The sequence below is a fragment of the Pteropus alecto genome, unplaced genomic scaffold (genome assembly GCF_000325575.1).
Source record: "Pteropus alecto unplaced genomic scaffold, ASM32557v1 scaffold117, whole genome shotgun sequence".
NCBI lineage: Eukaryota > Metazoa > Chordata > Mammalia > Chiroptera > Pteropodidae > Pteropus > Pteropus alecto.
The window spans coordinates 2,554,893-2,570,165 of NW_006440642.1; the positions used below are offsets into that span (position 1 = coordinate 2,554,893).

The 15,273-nt window shown below is 36.5% G+C and overlaps 2 pseudogenes; one reads left to right on the plus strand and one right to left on the minus strand.

Annotated features, from left to right (window-relative positions):
- Window positions 1-2,576: 2,576 nt before the first annotated feature.
- On the minus strand, window positions 2,577-14,826 carry LOC102887606 (annotated as a pseudogene).
- LOC112484552 lies at window positions 11,634-11,752 on the plus strand (annotated as a pseudogene).
- Window positions 14,827-15,273: the final 447 nt, after the last annotated feature.

Consider the following 15,273-nt stretch of genomic DNA (forward strand, 5'->3'; position numbering starts at 1 on the left):
TGGGACTCTCTGTGCTTCCTGGGCTTGTATGTCTATTTCCTTCACCTGGTTAGGGAAGTTTTCCATCATTATTTCTTCAAATAGATTTTCAATTCCTTGCCTTCTCCTCCTTCTGATATCCCTATGATGTGAGTGTCGGTACACTTGAAGTTGTCCCGGAGGCCTCTTAAACTATGCTCATTTTTTTGAATTCTTTTTTCTTATTGTCTGATTGGGTATTTTCTGCTACCTTATATTCTAAATCACTGATCTGATTCTCTGCTTCATCTAATCTACTGTTGATTCCTCCTAAGGTATTTCATTTCAGTTATTGTATTCTTAATTTCTGGCTGGTTTTTATGTTTTCGATTTCAATTTTAATGTTTTCTATCGCTTTATTAAAGTTCACACTGAGTTCATCTACTCTTCCCCTAAGTTCATTGCACATCCTTATAACCAGTGTTTTGAACTCTGCAACTGGTAGATTGTGTGTCTCCATTTAGTTTACTTATTTTCCTAGAGCAGTATTCTGTTCTTTCATTTGGGACATGTTTCCTTGTCTCCCTATTTTGGCTGCCTCCTTTGTTTGTTTCTATGCATTAGGTGGGGCTGCTATGTCTCCCGGTTTTTGTAGTGGCATTATGTAGTAGGTGTCCTGTGAGGCCCAGTGGAACAGTCTCCCTGCTCACCTGAGCCGGGTGCTCCAGGTATGTCCCTTGATTGGATGGTGTGTTCTCTCTTATTGTAGTTGAGCTTTGGTTGCTGCTTTCACATCAATGGGAAGGATTGACCGTAAAGCTGATTGGTTGTGAAGCTGGCCATGACTACAATGGAGGAGCCATTGTCCAGAGTTTAACCCTGCAGAGCAGCATTCACTTTAGCAGGGCTCTGGTGTCTTCTCAGTCTGTCCTTTGGGTGTGTATTCCTCAGATTTGACCCTGGGTGGTGCTCCTTCTGGGTCCATAGCCAGTCACCAGGTGTGCTAGCTCTGGGGTCTCCTGAGAGGGGCCCCACCAAAGGCTAAGTTCAGCCACAGCCTGTGCTCTGACCCAGGCCACCTGGCATCAGCCACCAAGCAATCCGCAGATGGCTGCTACACACACTGGGCTTGGAAGTGCCTCAGGATACCAACTCACAAACCGAGGCCATCTGACACTAGTGCTGGGCTTGGGGCTACTCAGCAAGAGGTACGAGGCACCCCGAGGGAAGATGCTGCTTGTTTAGATTTTGTGAGCCTTTGAGAGATTTTAGGAAAGTCCGCAGCATGAGCAAAGACAGGCCATTTGAATAGAAAACCTACTGGAATCACCAGGGCAGAGTGACCAGTGTTAGCCAGGTTGATGGAGACTCAGATAGGGTGGCTGCCTGTATCTGCATGCTGGGACAGAGTCAGGGCTCCACAAAGGAACAATGGCCTCTGCCAGCATTTTATCAGGGAGAAAGCTGCCCTCCAGCCCTCGCTCTGAAGCCAGACAATTCAGATCATCCTTGTGTGTCCCTGGCACATTTCAAGCTGCTGCCCCAATGCTGGAGCTCAGAGTAATTGAGTCTGTAAGCAAGTAAGTCTGTGCAGGAGCCCTTTAAGAGGACTGCCTACTTAGAACTTCAGTTGCCCTCCATCTCACTCAGCCACAATCTCTGGGGTTTTCAAAGCCAGAAGTTGTGGGAACTTATCTCCATAGCACTGGAACCCTGGGCTGGGGGGCCTAGTGTGGGGCTGGGCCCCTCATTCTTCAGGGGGGAACCTCCACTGCTGAGATATCACTCCTAGTTTTTAACCACACAGAGAATGTGGGACCACCTCATTTTGCATCTCCACACCTCCTACCTGTCTCATGTGGCTTCTTCTCTACGTCCTTAGTTGTAGGACTTCTGTTCAGCTAGACTTCAGGAGACTCCCAAATGATGGCTATTCTGTAATTTAGTTTTAATTTTGATGTGGTTGTAAGAAGAGGCAAGCACAGTGTTTACATACTCTGCCATTTGATAGGAAATCTCCAGACTATTCTTTCTTAACGCACCTTTTTCAACTCTAGTATCTGAATATTCTCCAAATATTTGAATGGTTTAAACAATGTGACAGGTGATATAAGTCACCCTTACACATAGAGCTTCTATACTTGCCTTGCAGACTATTAGTCTCACATCTCTCTAGAACAACGGTCCCCAACCTTTTTGGCACCAGGGACTGGTGCTCCTATGAGAAACTAATGCCTGATGATCTGAGATGGAGTTGAGGTGGTGAAGCTAGTGCTGGGGAGTGGCTACAAATACAGATGAAGCTTCACTCACTCACCTGCTACTCCTGCTGTGCAGCCTAGTTCCTAACAGGCCATGGACTGGTACTGGTTAGCTGCTCCAGGAGTTGAGGACTCCTACTCTAGAAAGCAGCTTTTCCCTTGAGACAAGCTTTCTTGACAAAAAGTTGAATTCAGGAAATGGCTAACCAAAATGAGTGTCCCACCCCAAATCACAGGTGGAGATATTATTACACCCATTTAATAAAACTTTCAAGTCCCTATATTATATAAGTAGGCTCAGGACTGAACACATGTGCCTTCTAAAATTTGACATTTTTAGTATATAGAAACAGTTTTTTAGAGTTTCATCTCTTCTGTGCAAGCAGCTGTCTGCAAACTATTGTAAATAGGCATTCGTGTTTGCCAGGTTCCAAGAACAGTTCAGTTCTCCTAGGGAAGGCAGTGCCAGCAGCAGTATACTTAGTTTGGCTCTCTCCCATGCAGTTTAGCATTAGATGACAGCTTTAGCTTATCAGAAAGTTCAGGGAGAGTTTTCCAGAACACAAGCTCCATGGAAGGATGGCTCATGGACTCAGTTGTTCTCTTTGTAAAGACTTCATCAAATTCTCTCTTCAAGGCTGTTTTCATGGTGTCCGAAAGGACAAGATGGGAGATGGTTAATATTTCCATCAGTTTCAACTTCTTCATCTTTGTCAATTTTCCTGTCCTCAATTTCCTGAATCCTCCTTTTGGCAACTTCACACTACACGTCTCCAGTTGTCTGATCATTTTCTTCACAAGAAAATATCTAACACATCAGGTGCAGAAAAGCCGCTGGTGCATGGTACTGCATGACCCTCTATATATCCTGATGTGCACAAAGAATCCAGTCATTAGGACCAGCACAGAGCCCTGTTTCAGTTACCGTTTTCATTATTACTGAGCAATCATCATCCTCCTGTTCTAACTTGCATTTCTTTTTACAGGGAGCTGCTCAGAGCAGCACAGGGGCCCGACTGTGGGTCATCTTCTCACGGTCCTCCCAAGGCAGGTAAACTAGGAGGGAGAAGGCAGGCAGCAGCCGCTGCATGAAGTCCAACCTGCTGCACAGCGGGAGGCCGCTGAAGGGCAGGTTGAGTGTGGTCATAACCTGGAAGACGAGGAATCTGCACCCACAGCCCCAGCCGCCTGCGTCTCCCAGCCCGGTAGCTGCGGCCACAGCGCCTGCCTCTCAGTCCGCTCTTGACCCCTCACCTCTCCAGCTTTCTTACGATGGTATATTTTTCTCTCATCCCTTTTCTTGCAACCTATGAGTGTATTTAAATGTAAAATATATATGTTGTAAATAACATTTAATTGGATCATGATTTTTTAATCCAATCTGATAACCTCTGTCTTTTAATTGGAGTACTTAATCCATTTATATTTTAAAAAATTTATATATTATAAATTTTGGAGATAGACTGTGGGGATTTAAATTTCAGTTAGTCCACTTAAAGTCCATGTAATCTTGATTGAGTTACCTAACTTTTTCCTCCTCTTTTTTCTTTTTCTTTCTTCTTCCTTTTTTTCTTTTTCTCCTTTCTTTTCCTTCCTTCCTTCCGTCCTTCCGTCCTTCCTTCCTTCCTTCCTTCCTTCCCTTTTCTCCTTCCTTCTTTCTTTCTTTTCCTTTCTTTTTTTCCTTTAATTTCTTCATCTGTAAAGTCGGGTGAATAGTAGTACCTACCTGGTGGGTTTATATGGGAATATTATGCATTAATACACATAAAGTGCTCAGAGATGTGCCTGTTGGTCTATTTCTGGACTCTCTGTTCCTTTCCATTGATCTATTTGTCTATTCTTTTGCCAATACCACCCTCTGTCGTGATTACTGTAGCTTTATAGTAAGTTTTATAGTGTAAATCTTCCAACTAGATTCTTCTTCTCAATATTGATTTGGTTATTCTGGGTCTTTTGTCTCTCTATATGAACTTTAGAGTCAGCTTGTCATAAAATAACTTGTTGGGATTTTGACTGTGATTGCACTGAATATATAGATCAAGTTGTGAAGAACTAACATCTTAATAATATTAAGTCTCTTATCCATGATTCTTTCATAAGTGTTTTTTAATTTTCCTTATATAACTCTTGTTCATATTTTGTTAGACTTATACCTAAGTATTTCTTGTTCATATTTTGTTAGACTTATACCTAAGTATTTCTTTTAGGCGTATGCCCTGTGTAAAGGCTGTGTATGTAAAGTGGCTCCCAAATGTGAAGGAACCGAGAGACCAAAGAATGAAACAGGCAAGTCCAGTTTGTTAGTTTAAAGAGTTTTATTAGGGAACTTATTTACAGAAATGCAGTCCTAGGTGGCATTTCTGGGATCCCCATACCATTCACCCCCTCCTCCCAGACCACCTGTTTTATATACCCCTAGGAAATGGACTTACTTACTCAGAAAGGAATGTAGGAGTAATCAGGGAACAAAGGGACGAGACACCAGGGGCACTGGTGCCTGGGAGAGTTAAAAGATAGATAATATTGAGGATGCCTTGCCCTAGAGGAACAGCTAAATGGTGGAGGAAAGATTAGTGGTAGTTTGTGGTTAACCTAGAGCCTCTGTACACATTCCAGAGTCCGCCTATGGAAGAGAGGAGAGGGTCAAGGGTTCAGGTGGATTAGTTTTAAAATGGAGTCAGCTTTTTGAGATGGAGTTAGCTCTATCTGCACAGGGTGTGCTAATGTAAATGGTGTTATTTTTTAAATTTAAAATTGCAATTGTTTAATCTTATATTCAGCTACCTTGCTACAATCACTTATTAGTTCCAGGAGGTTTTTATTTTTATTTTTATTTTTTGTCAATTCTTTGGAATTTTCTACATAGATAGTCATTTGCAAACAAAGTTTTATTTCTTCTTTCTTGGTTATATACTTTTTATTTCCTTTTCTTGTCTTATTGCTTTAGCAAGAGCTTTCAGTATGGTATTGAATAGGAGTGGTAAGAGGAGCTATCCTTTCCTAGTTCCTGATGTTAGGGAGAACGAATCTAGTTTTCCACCAGTAAGTATGTTAGCTGTAGATTTATTATAGATGTTCTTTATCAAGTTGAGGAAGTTCTTCTCTATTTCTGGTTTGCTGGCTTTTTTATCATGAATGGGTGTTGGATTTTGTTGAATGGTCCTTCTGTATTTGATCACATGATCTTTCTTCTTTCGTGTGTTGGTGTAATGGTGGTGGATTATATTAACTGGTTTTCAAATACTGAACCATCCTTGCATATCTATTTGGTCATCATGTATAAATATTTTAATACACTTGGATACTATTTGTTAATATTTTATTGAGTATTTTTGCATCTATATTCATGAGAAATATCAGTTTGTGGTGTTTTTCTTTTAATATATTTAGCTGGTTTCGGTAATTGGTTATGGTAATGCTGTCCTCATAGAATGAATTAGAAAGTATTCCCTCTGTTTCTATTTTCTCGAAGAGATTATAGAGAATCGGTATGATTTCTTTTAAATATTTGGTAGAATTCAGCAGTGAAGCAATCTGGGCCTGGTGCACTATGCTTTGGAAATTTATTTTTTATTGATTTGATTTCTTTAATAGATTTAAGATTGTCAGTTTCTCCTTGGGTGAGTTTTGGTAGGTGTGTCTTTCAAGAAATTGGTCCATGTCATCTAAGTTACCAAATTAGTGGGCATAGAGTTACTCATAACATTCCTCTACTATCCTGCTAATGTTCATGGTATCAATAGTGATGGCCCTTCATTTACTTCTGAGGTTAGCAAATTGTGTCTTTTCACTTTTTTCCTTGGTTAGCCTGGCTAGAAGTTTATCGATTTCAATGATCTTTTCAAAGAATCAGCTTTTGGATTCATTGATATTTTTTCTATTGAGTTCCTATTTTCAAGTTCATTGTTTCTGCTCTAATTTTTATTATTTTTCTTTTTCTGTTTATGATGTATTTACTTTAATTTTCTTTTTCTAGTTTCCTAAGACGATTAGCTTTTTAATTTTAGATTTTTCTTCTTTTCCAATATATACATTTGATGGTATAAAATCCTTTTAAGCACTGCTTTTATTGCAACCCCAAAATTTTGATAAGTTGCATTTTCAATTTTATTGATTTCAAAATAATTTTAAATTTCTTTTGAGAGTTCTCTGACTTATTTGTCATTCAGAAGTATGTTATTTAATTGCCAAAGATTTGGGGATTTTTCCAGTGATCTTTTTGTTATTGTTTGCTAGTTTACCTCCATTATCATCTGAGAACTTACTTTGTATGATTTATATTCTTTTAAATTTGTTAAGGTGTGTTTTATAAATGTTCCATATGAGATTGAGAAGACTGTTTGTTCTATTATTGTTTAATGAAGTAGCATATATTTGTCAATTAAATCCAGCTGGTTGATGGTGCTGTTTAGGTCTACTGTGTAATTGCTGACTTTCTGCCGGCTGGATCTGTTCATTACTGTTGGGTGGTTTTAAAGTCTCCAAATACAACAGTGGATTCATCTATTTCTTCTTGCAGTTCTACTAGTTTCTGCCCCATGTATTTTGATGCTCTATTGTTTGGTGTATACATATTAAAGATTATTACGTTTTCTTGCAAAATCAACCTCTTTATCATTGTGTAATGCCCCTCTTTATCCTTGATAATTTCCTTTGCACTGAGGTCTGCTTTGTGTGAAATTCATGTGGTATATCAGCTTTCTTTTGACTAGTGCTAACATGGTATATCATTCTCCATCTCTTTACTTTTAATCTATCTGTGTCTTTATATTTAAAATGAGTTTCCTTTAAATAATCTATTGTTGAGTCTTGCTTTTTTAATCCATTGTGACAGTCCATGTCTTTTAATTGTTTTATTTAGATCATTCACATGTAAAGTGATTATTTTCTGTTTTCTCTCCTCTCTTAGCATATCAATTGTACTTCTTTGTTTAAAAAATGTTAGTGGTCTCCCTAGAGTTTATAATCTACATTTATAACTAATCTGAGTTCACTTTCAAGTAACATTATATTGCTACATGGGTAGTGCAAGTACTTTGTAACAGAGTATTACCAATGCCTTTCTCTCATCTCTTGAACATTGCTGTCATCAATTTCACTTATTCAGAAACTATAGTCACTGAAGGCATGGATTGTATTGGTTAGAACTGAATTGTATAGTGAAAATTTCACATTTTGGGGGTAATTTTTCTCGTGTAGTTATTATGCTCTACTATTTTATATTTTACTAGTGTTTGTGTTTTTTTAACATGTGTGTTTGTCCTTTGTGGTGATTTTTAAAGACAAGGTGGGAGACAGATGAGAAGGATTTTAGGCCTAGGTCTATGGATTCTTCTGACCAAGTTAATGAGGAAGAGTTTCAATCTTTTGAGGCATCCATTGCACTCAGTGAAAAAAGACTGGTTATCCAAGTTTTTCTATTCCTTTGTGCATTGTCCACATTAAACAATTTATGCAATTTGTCCCCGCAAATTGTAAAGACACTCAACTCCAAATCATAGTCACTTGACAATTAAGGGGTGTGATTATTTTAAATGGGTATTGGAATCTCAAAACAGAGTAAACTGTTGTCAAAACAAAAAGTCACAGTCAGTGAAAACGCTTAGGAAACAAGTCATTTAGTAGCAATTATTTATTGTCCAGAAAAGAAAAAGGCGTCTAGTTCGTGAGAACCATTATAATCTTGGTGTGTAAAATCAGAGTAAAATGGTAGGATAAGATATATGAAAACAGGAAAAGGTTCCTCTTTATAGTAGTACAATAGTTAACATATTGATGACACACAATATTATGCTGAAGATATTTTATGTAATAAAGTAAATAACGATTGCTTTTCTATTGAGAATGATGAATCAACAGATTTTACCCATAAATGTCTTATAACATTTGAAGATTTGTAAATTATGGTGAAAATTGAGAACTTTATTTTTTTGCTGCAAAGAGCTTTTCAAACAAGTCAAGGCCAAGATACATTCAATGTTTTGTCTTCATATTTGGAATCAAAAGGTCTTACCTAGAGAAACTATATGGGCATCTGTACTGACAGGGCCCACTAATGATTGGATCCAGGAGAGGCTTTATCTCTAACAAACAAAGAAAATTCTAATTTGTTCACAGCACATTGTTTTCTTCATAGAGAGGTTCTGGTGTCAAAGTCTGTTAAAGAAGAAAATTTTTTAAGTCTGGATAATGCAACAAAAATGTTCAACTTTATTAAAGAGAGACCAATTTACCTGAGAATATTTTTAAAGCTGTTTTAACACCTGGATAAAGAGCACATAAATCTGCTACAAACAGAAATCCAATGGCTTAGGAGAAGAATAATTCTCAATAGGACTTTGGGCTAAAATATGAATCACAAGACCCCAGAGAAAATGTTTTGACTCAAGCAGCAAGGTTCTTAGCTTTAAAGAAACAGAATCTTTTGAGAAATTATGTTGTAAAAGAAAATCTTGACAAGTTTCTCTGTTGATTAGTTTGAAGGTAAGGTCTCTGCAAGTTTCACATTTTATAGAAAACCACAAAACCACATTGTTGGTATGTCCCTCCCTGTCAACACAAGGGAATAACTTGAATAATGACACTCACTGAATCTTCTACTTAGCCTGAGAATGTGACTTTGAGGGAAGAGAAGGACTTAGTGAGCTGCAGTCTGATTGCATACTTAAGATGAGATTTACTGATCTGCTTCTAGACAAGTTCTGGATTCCTGTGAAAAAGTAGGATCCTGCTCTTCACGAGAAAACCATAAACATTTTGCTAAAGTAATTTAATTTTTTTAAATGTGTAAATCTTTTTCTCATTTAAAACGTGTCATAAATTGTCTCATCTTAGTTGAAAATAAAATCTTTGTGTTAGATGAGCAAAAATAGCACAGGTTTCAATGAAGAGGTTGTAACATAGGAGCCCCAGGTCTGGAACTCGCACCTGGGCTTGGATATTTTGAAAAAACCACTAGGCAGACCGGAGAGGTGAGAAATGCCATCTATTACTCACGAGGCAGGGAAGCTTCAGCAGAGGCTGGTTCGAGATGCAGGAAGAAAAACTGCTGCTGACCAAGTGCAAGTAGAGTTTTTTATGCCCACAAACAGAAGGAGGGGTTATCTCTTTGCGGGAGCAGCCGCCTTCTCAGACGGATGGGAGCAGGATGTGCTGCTTGGTTACAGGACCAGATAATGTCCATGGGAGCAGCAGAAAACGTCCTTGGGAGCAGGCACTGCTAAAATCTGCCTTCTTTGGCTGCTAGCGGGGCAGCTGTCAGTCTTTTGAGTATGTAGAGGGGCTATGTTCTGAGTTAACCCTACAGAGGTAAATTTCATTCTTTAGTTTTTAGTTTCAAAAAATATATTTCATGCTTTCACATAGTCTGATAAAATATATCAAAAAGTAACATGTCTATAATAATTTTGCAATTATTAGGCCTGTATGAAAGGCTGATCATGTCACTCAGTAAGGAAATGATTTTGCACTGTCTTGAATAAAATTGTCCTAGGCCATATTTTTATTCATATTGCTTAGTTTATAGTTTTAGTAGCTTTTCTTTTCAACATTGTCAATAAATTTCACATTGTAAATAACATTAATTAAAACAATTTACATTATGTAAATTAAATCTCATCTTAAAAAAATTGTTCATTTTGTCTTAAATCAGTTATTTAACAAAAATATATTGTATTTTCCTTATGAGTTTTAAATATTTATGACAAGGCAATAAGGAGATACATTTTTAAAAAGGTAAGCTAATCTTTATCTGATTTTTTTCAAGAACAGATTAAAAAGACATTTTAATTTTAAATAAGGAAAATAATTACTCTTACACACATCATATACCACATACAAACCTTATTAGAATCTCATTTAGTAGGAATTTGTGATAAGAATTTCAGATCCTCTTGGATAAGGTAAAAAATCAAATAGGTATTATGACTAACTATATTTTTTCAGGAAGAGTAACGACACAAAAATGGTAGACTGATCAGTTAGCCAAAATAAACAGATCCTCAAAACAAAATATCATTTTCTACTCAAAAAATCATTGGAAATTATAATTGGACTGTTATCTCTATCATGTTATATCTACAATTTACTGATCATAACACATCATGCTAATGTATTATGAGCTGATGGTAAAATAATTTTTATACAGAGGTTCCCTGAGACCTGAAAATTATTTCAAGAGTTCCTCCAAAGGAAAAATATTGAGATAGACTGTGCTACTGAACTTCTGTATTGTATCAAAAATTGCATTTCTGTCTCCTAATCGCAATACCAAGTATTGTATAGGTTCTATCATTTAAACATTTAAAAAATAATAATAAAATTAAAATAAATAAAGCAAGTGTCAGTAAACTAAAGAGAATTAAACATACGAAATATGTTTTCTGACTACAATTGAATTAAACTAGAAATCAATGACTGCTGAAAAATCATTGGAAAGATACTAAGTATTTGGAAGCTAAATAATAGACTTCTAAATAATCAATTGGTCAAAGAAAAAAATCAAAAGGGAAATTGGAAAGTATTTTGAACTGAATGAAAATGAAAACACAACATATCAAAATTTCTGGGATGCCCTTGAAGCAGAATTTAATGCAAATTTTATAACACTAAACACCTATGTTAGAATAGAAAAAAAAAAGGTCTTAAATCAAAGACCTCAGTTTCTATATTAACAAAATGGAAAAAGAAGAACAAAACAAACTCAAAGTAAACAAGAAATGAAATAATAATGATCAAAACAAAAATTATTAAAAACAATAGAGAAAATCTGCAAAACCAAATGCTGCTTTTTTGAGAAAATAAAAAATTGGATAAATCTTTAGTTAGAGTGATCGGGGAAAAAAGGGAAGAAGACACGAATTAACAATATCAGTAATGAGAGGCACAGTATCACTACATATTATACAGATATTAAATAATAATGGAATATTGTAAAAAATTTATACCAATAAATTCAACAACTTGGAACAAATTTCTTGGAAGACACAAAGTACCAAAGCTCACTCAAGAAGAACTATATAACTTGAATAGACCTATACTTTTAAAAGAGTTTCAATATGTGATTAAAAACCTTCCCACAAAAGACTCTTGGACCAGATGGTTTGCTTTACTGGTGAAGTCTACAAAATCATAAATATAAAATAATACCAATTCTACAGAAATGATTTTAGAAAATTGAAAAGTAGAATTCCCAAATAATTCTATGAGTTGAGATTACCCTGATATCAAAACAAAGATATTACAAGAAAAGAAAACCATATACCAGTTTTGCTCACGAGCATATATCCAGAAATTCTAAACAAAATGTTAACAATTGAATCCAACAATATATTAAAAAGACAGTATATTATAACTGAAATGAGGTTTATTCCAGGAATGCAAGATTGGTTTAACATTCAAAAATCAGTCAATGTAGTCTACGGCCATGCCCCCCTGAACAAGTGCGATCCTGTCTGATCTCGGAAGCTAAGCAGGATTGGGCCTGGTTAGTACTTGGTTAGGAGACCACCTAGGAAGACCAAGTGCTGTAGGCGTAAAAAATAAAAAATAAGGGATTGTAAGCTGACAAGTTCCTTGCAATCTGTGAGGTCAACCAAGGATTGCCTCACCTGAAAAAAAAATCAATCAATGTATTTCACCGTATTAACCATGCAAAAGAGAAAAATCATATGATCATTTTAAAAGATGAAGAAAAAGCATTTATCATAACTCAACATTTATTCCTGGTTAAAAAAAAAAACTCAGCAAATTAGGATTAGAGGGAATTTCCTCAACTTGATAAAGAGCATCTTAAAAAATCCAGTTACCATCATACTTAATGGTGAAAGCCTACATACATTCTTCCTAAGATTGGAAACAGACAAGAATGTGCACTCTCACCACAGCTATTCAATTTGGTACTTAAGAGCACAGCCAGTGTAATCAGACAAGAAAAAGAACCAAAATGAATTTATACTGAAAAAGAAGGAGCAAAACTGTTGTTATCTGCAGACAATATGATTATCTAGGAAACCCAATGGAATTTGCAAATGAGATGTAAAAGGTGCTAAATGATTAGGAGTGAGTTTAGCATGATTGTAGGATATAATATGCAAAATTTAATTGTATTTCCATACACTGTCAAAGAACAATTGGAAACTGAAAAAAAATTCAAGATCACTTATACTAACTACATCAAAAACATGAACTACTTAATGATAAAATGGAAAAAAAAAGATGTACAAGAGATGTACTCTGAAAACTACAAACTATAGCTGAGAAAACTTTAAAAAGACCTAAAATAAATGAATAGACACCTGAACAAGGTTGGGTTGGAAGACTTACTACTGTTAAGGTGACAACTGTCTCCAAATTGATTTATGTATTCAATGTAATGCCAACCAAAATTCCAATAGCCTTTTTGTAAAAATTGACAAGTTGATTACAAAATTTATATCGAAGTATAAAGTAACTTGAATAACCAAAACAATTCTGAGAAAGAAGAACAAAGTTGAAGAACGTCTACTACCTTATTTGAAGACATTGTAAAATTACAGTAATTAAGACAGTATGGAAATGGCATCAGTATAGGCAAATAGATAAATGGAAAGAATGTAGAGTTCATATCTATTTCTATAAACAGCTGATTTTTTATAAAAATCAAAGGAAATTTCTCTTCCCCCCCAAAAATTCTGGAAACAACTGGAACAACTGGATTCCATATGCAAAAAAAAAAAAAAAAAGAATGGAAGAAAGAAAAAAATTAACTTCGATCCATACCTCACACTACATAGAATAGAAAAATTAATTCAAGCTAGATCATAACCTAAATGTAAAACTTAAAACTATAAATCTCCTAGTATAGCAGAAAATCTTGTGACTTTGGGTTAGGCAAAGTTTTCTTGGAAACAATACCAAAAGCACAATCTATAGAAGAAAAAAATTGATTATCAAGAACATCTGCTCTTTGAAAAACTCTGGTAAGAGCATAAAAAGAGGATGTGGTTCCATAGTGTAGCGGTTAGCATGTCTGCTTTACATGCAGAAGGTCCTGGGTTCATGCCCCAGTGAAGCCATGGTCCATGTTCTAGAACCATGCCACCCTGAACAAACCCAATGTCTAATCTCGGAAGCTAAGCAGGGACAGGTCTGGTTAGTACTTAAATGGGAGACCACCTAGGAAGACCAGGTGCTATAGGCATAAAAAAAATAAAAAATAAAAAGACAAGGCACAGTCTTGGAGAAATATTTATAAGTTACATACCTGATAAAGGACTTGTGTCCAGTTATATAAACATTCTCAAAACTATTAAAAAAATATAAAAACTGACAACCTGATTCAAAAATAGGCAAAAAAAAGACATTTCACCAAAGAAATTACACAGATGCCAAACAAGCATATGAAAAGGTGCTCAAAAATCATTAGCCAGTAGGGAAATGCAAATTAAAAACTACAATGAGATAACACTATACTCCAATTATAATGTCTTAAATTTAGATGTCTTAAATTAACTGTTTAACTTTTACATACTGCTAGTAGGAATGAAAAAATGGAACAAATACTTGAAAAACAGTTTAGCGATTTCTTAAATTTAAGCATATACTTACCATTTAACCCAGACATTCTACTCCTAAGCATTTATCCAAGAGAAATTATCCATACAACTTGTGCATAAATATTTATAGCAGCTTTATTTGTAGTAGCCTCCAACTAGAAACAACCCAAATGTCCATCAACAGGTGAATGACTAAAGAAATTGTAGTATATCCATACAATGGAAGACTACTGAGCAATAAAAATGAATGAACTATTCATATGTACCATAAGCTGGATGAATCTCAAAATAATTATGCTGAATAAGAGACCAGGTTAAAAAAAAAAGAGTACATAGCATCTAATTCTATCTACATAAAACTAAAAAAATGCAAAGTAATTTATAATGACAGAAAGTAGATCATGTGGATAGGTGGGGGCAGTGCGGGAGAGAGCAAAGATTAAGGGGCACAAGGAACCTTTTGGGGTGATGGAAGTGCTCATCGTATAGATTGTGGAGATGGTTTAATGGGTGTATGCATATGTCAAAACTTATCAAATGGTATACTTTAAATATGTGCAGTTTATTATATGTTAACTGTATCTTGATAAAGCTAATTAAAAATTCTAATATATTCTGTATTTTCAGTCTGAGGAGAATCTTTAAAAAAAATATGTTATGGGAGGACCAGGCACAATGGTGTAGATGACAGAGGCTTAGTTCATCTCCTTTTGTGACCACAACAAAGTTGTGACAGAAGCGGAGCAAACAGCAAGCAGAGTCGCCTAGATGAACAGAAGCCCAACAACTAGGGAGGTAAATAAGAAATTGCCCTGCAACGGTAGGAGGTAGGATAGGTTGAGGATGCGAGGCTGCACTTCCTGAGCAACTGAGTGGGACAGAAAGTATGGCAACTGCAGACATTCTTCTTAAAGGGGCCGCAACCAGACTTTTGAGGTGACGGACTCGCTCGCTCTGACCATCAGCATCAGGTCAGCTGCTTGGGGGTAGGGGAGGGGGAGGGCCACCAGGGACTTACAGGGGGACACTGAGTTGTCGTAGTGAGGGCCAGAAGAAGTGCTGGCGGTATCCATTGTTCCTCTATTGAGCCTTGCCCCCTCCCAGTGTGTGGACACAATGCCGTCATAGCTGAGATTGTGCTGGCTGAAAAATTACTGCTTTGCTATCGCCCATGGGAATATTACGCTCTAACAATAAGCTTTCTGCTTCTGTACCCCCGCTTGCACAACCGACCTGTGGGTTGACAGTAAAAAGAAGAAAAATAGACTAGTGTGTTCAAACAGGATGAATAATAGGGTTTAGGGCTTAAAAACTCTGTACCTCTACATTTTGGGGCTGCTTAATTTGGGGTCTGCGTACCCCTTGGCAGACCCAGCTGGCTGAATAAAGAGTGTGTTTCCTATAACTCACTGATTTCTGGTGGTCTGTGTGTCTATTTGGTGCTGGCGGCTACAACAAGATGTCATCAAACTGGATAACAGAGGTCGCTCTGCCCAGAGGATTCCCTGAAACTCCACCCT